Raw genomic sequence first — 4,980 nt, forward strand, 5'->3', positions numbered from 1 at the left:
TGATTCATTTGTCAAAAGCTTTTTTCTCCTTGGGAGAAAAAACAGCAATGATACTATACATGGGTCTTTGAAAATTAAATAAAGCACATTTTAAAATAAACATTTTAAAGTATCCGGGTTCATGTTTATTTTCTCTTAGTGGTATTCTAGTAAGTTCAATTATAGGTAAAATTGTGGCCCTTCTGTTCCTTTCCTTTTAAAAATAATCTCATGGTAGTTCTAACAGCATTTTGGTTTTAGATAATTTCTGATCCCACCACATTATTTGTGCTCAGTGGCTCAGACATGTCCCACTCTTTACAAACCTGTGGACTGTACACCACCAGGCTCCTCTGTCCATGGGATTTTTCAGGCAGAAATACCCGAGTAGGTTGCCATTTCCTTTTCACAGGGATCTTCCTGACCCAGGGATGGAACTCACGTCTTTTGCAATGGCAGGCAGGTTCTTTACCACTGAGCCACCTGGGAAGCCCACCACATTAAGTCCACTTTTTATGCTCAAGACTTTTTGTCTTGTTTATAGCTTCTGTTCCTGTGTTTCGCCATTCCTGTCCTTGTTCGTCCAGTTTGGTCATTATTTAAATTTGTTTCCACTCTGGCACTTACTGAGTAGCAGACACTAAGAAAACATATAACTACTTGCTTGTTGTGATGGAAACAGAGTTTACACTTTTTACTTGATGTTCTACTCTATATTAATCTGTCCTGGCTTATTTTGCCAATGTAGCCTCAGGAATGAAGCCAACAGTCTTTTTTAGTGTTGATTTCTTTTTACATCCATTTCTCAAAGTCCAGCTTTCTCACTTCCAGAATGGGTGGGTCCCGAGTCTTACAGAACTCATTTCAGGTCTTGCTAATGGAGCTGGACATAAAAGCAAGAGTGCTGGCTCGTGATCCAGCTCCTTAGAGCCTTGATGGATGCTGGCCCCAGCTCCTTCTTTTCTGATCCTGATTTCAGCCGTTAGTGAGAGGAGCTCTACCTCGTGCAATGAATGGAGCTGGAAAAAAGATGCTCTTGCCATCTAGCTGTTAGGATGTTAACCCTTGGAAAGCTTTTAGTTTCTTTGCTGTCTTTTCTAGTTTCTTAATTTCCACTTCTCTTTTTTCATAACTTGGGGCAGTTACTTAACATAAAAATATAATGGTTTATTTCCTAAAAACTGCTTTTCTAGGAGAGAAGTCTCCTTTTTAATACTAACTAGATAACTATGTCATGCACCTTGTATATGTCATGCCGAGGACTTAAATCCATATCCATATGACCAAAATAACTAAACTGGTATGTTTTCTTGATAGTTTGGCATTATAAGAACTAAATCCATATGACACATACATAGTCTGCTTGGCTGACTTTTGCAAAGTCTGAAAAAAGTAAATAAAATGATGGGAGCAATTCAAATGCCTAAATGGCAGCATCTCAATATTTTCTATGTGTTTCAGTTTAAGAAGGAACATATATTCTTTCACTACTTCGAATAGAGCTATCTTCTATTTTATTGAAAATTTAAAATTTTAATGCAGATTTATAAAACCTGTAAGAAAAAACTGGCTCACTGTCTCCTTCTGGGTTAAATAGTAAAACTAAATTACCAAAATCTGAATGCTTTTGCAAAAAGTCTCAAGTATTTTACAAGGTCATACTGCTGATGTGTGACAATAAATATAGCTCTGATATCCTGAAACCCAATTTAACACTTTTTAAGCTAATCAATATTGCTCTTCAATTTTAAAAATGCATTTCTCTACATTATAAATGAGGTGAGAGTTAGTATATAAGTGGTTAGTCAAAAAGTATGGCACAAGTCCCTTGGCAACTGCCCATTTCCCTGACTCCACAGCTATGCACTTCAGGAGGGTGTGCCAGAACTGCGGGCCAAAGAAGGGTCAAGCGTTTGGGGAAAACAGGTGTTACTTAGACCATTTTACCTGACAGCAGTGAGCAGTGAGGTCACTGACCCAGTGGAAGGAAAACAGACCTGACATCACTGGCAAGCTGTACCTGTGACCTGTGTTGCCCTTCCCTTTTCCATTCATTTCCTTTTCAATTCATCCTAAATCTTTTCCTTTTTACCAACATGAGGGAGAAAGTGCCTTTGCTTTTAGGCCCTAGAAGAACTCAAGCCTGAAGATACCTTGGGGAATCCTGAAATTTCAAGATAGGATTAAAAATTATATATTAGGCCAGTGTTTGAAGATTCAATGATAAGTTCTGACTTCTATAAAGAGGTATAAATAAAGTGTACAGATGAATTAGACAATGAAACATCTTTTTTCTTCTTTTTAGTACGCTTTGGCCTTAATTTTCTTAAAACATGAAATAGACACAATGTTTTATTTTTATTTGATTTCTTATCTATTTATTTTTCTTCCAATTTCTCTATTTCTCAATCTTTCACACTCAGGCTCACCTATACACACATTCACGTGCACACCATCATGTTTCCTTTTTTGAATAGAGGAGCAGGTTTTATACAGATTTTTCAAGATTTTTATTTGAGAGTGTTATTACCCTTGAATGTTGAGCATACTTTATAATATTTCTTGAAAAATAGTTGTAAGTCATTTTCCTACTTATGCTTATTGCAGAAAATTAGAATATTCCCGCTTTACCTTGTATTATTCAGCTTCTTTTAAAGTAGCAATCCTCTATATAAATGCCATCAGAAGTTGCTGTGACAGTAAATAATTTTATAAAATATTTAAAAGTAGATATTTCACTAGATACTCCTAATAATGTTATATAGCTTATGTACCTGGCATCCTTCTAATACTCTAGAGCATTTGTAAAGACAACTGGGAATTTTTGCCAACTATTGAGTTTAAACCCACTACAGCATATTATATTGCTTGAGTAATACCAGTATAAGTGGAAAAAAATGTAAAGAGTGTATCAATGCAAATAGTAGTTAAAAATACTATGATGTACTGTGATGAAAAGGCAGTGTTACGAATATCAGTGGGTATATTCTAGCAATTAGACAACTGTTTTTTGTAATGCAATAGACCCATTTAATCCACATCTGTCAGATTCAGACCTGAAAAGCTAAGAGAAAAAGTAAAGGCAATGATTGTAGATTTTTTCACATTTTTAGGCAAATTTTATTGGAAGAATTTTAAGTTTTCTATTCTTTTTTTTGGAAAAATGAGAAATATCACTTGTTTTCCATAAAATAGACTTTATTTTTGCATTTGACATTTAGTTCATACATGTTTCTTTGTTTTACTTTTTAGGCTCAACTTTCCTGCATAACTAAGAATTTGCAACTTGGGTAATGACAAGAAACATCTGCACTGAAATCAGTTGTTTGGTAAGTGGGGCAGAAAATACTTGATAAATTATTTTATCTGCAGTAAACTCTAATGATCACAATTTATCTATGGTTTTGTCAAAGATTCTTAAGAAAATTTCTAAGTATCATTTAAGATTATTTTGTCAAAACTGCTTTGCATTCTGGCAAGATAGGGGACCTGCTTTTTATGAATATGTTTAATCCATTGTGTTTAAAGGCCCTTCTTGAGCAAAAAGCAGAAAAGACTAAAAATACATGCATTTGTATAATCCATTTTGAATCTAGTACTTTAACTTTTCATCAAAGTCAAGATTGAAGCAAAATACTTCTAATAGATCTTATCAAAAATTAAACTTCACTTGTCCTATTCTGTCGGGTTGCTAAAACAGATTGCCAGAGACCAGGTAGCTTATAAACAAAGGGAATTTTTGCTCATAGTTCTGTTGTCTGGCATGTTCAAGAGTAAGGTGCTGGCAGTTTTGTTTTCCAGTAAGAATTCATAAGCCGTCATCTTCTCACTGTGTCCTCCCTTGGCAGGGCAGCAAGAATGTCTCTGTGGTCTCTTTCATAAGAGCACTAGACCCAGTTGTGAGAGCTCCTCTGTCATGATCCAATCACTTCCCAAGCCCTGCTGCTGAATAGTGTCTTATTTGGGTTTCAACATATGAATTTTGGGAGTGGGGGATGACACAGTCAACCTATAGTATCACTCTTTGTTAACATTTCTTTCATCATTTAATTTATAAACATTAGGAATTAAAAAGCTCAAGACGTTTTACTTCAATTAAACATGCAATCTTCCTTAGAGAGTAAGAACTTCCCAAACACCTAAGTATTCTCTATTATACTTGGCCCTTGGCCTCTGTTTTTCTTTCCCTTTAGCATTTTCTGTTAAGAAGTTTTTTGGCTAAAGACTGAAAAATAAAATTGACTGCAATTTTAATCTTTGATAGTATCAAATATGTAAACATCCTCGATATATTATTGTTATTGGTTAAATCTTTTAAAAAAGGATGACAAAGCAGTGAGCAATAGTATATAAAGCATTTAGAAAGATTGTGAAGAAATCAAAGAAATTAAGATATAGAAATAAAGTATAAGAAAATAAAAGGTTGAGAAAGAGAAAACACAATAAAATTTAAATGAATTAATACTGAGTGCTAATCATTTACTTAATTCTTATTGGACAGCTATTGCATTCAGGTATGACCTAAATCAAATCCCTTATGATTATGCAGTGGAAGTGAGAAATAGATTCAAGGGCCTACATCTGATAGATAGAATGCCTGATGAACTATGGAATGAAGTTTGTGACATTGTACAGGAGACAGGGATCAAGACCATTCCCATAGAAAAGAAATGCAAAAAAGCAAAATGGCTGTCTGGGGAGGCCTTACAAATAGCTGTGAAAAGAAGAGAAGTGAAAAGCAAAGGAGAAAAGGAAAAATATAAGCATCTGAATGTAGAGTTCCAAAGAATAGCAAGAAGAGATAAGAAAGCCTTCTTCAGCGATCAATGCAAAGAAATAGAGGAAAACAACAGAATGGGAAAGACTAGAGATCTCTTCAAGAAAATTAGAGATACCAAGGGAACATTTCATGCAAAGATGAGCTCGATAAAGTACAGAAGTGGTATGGACCTAACAGAAGCAGAAGATATTAAGAAGAGGTGGGGCAAGAATACACAGAAG

This window comes from Bison bison, unplaced genomic scaffold, assembly GCF_000754665.1.
Source record: "Bison bison bison isolate TAMUID 2011002044 unplaced genomic scaffold, Bison_UMD1.0 scf7180017864035, whole genome shotgun sequence".
NCBI classification, from domain to species: Eukaryota; Metazoa; Chordata; class Mammalia; order Artiodactyla; family Bovidae; genus Bison; species Bison bison.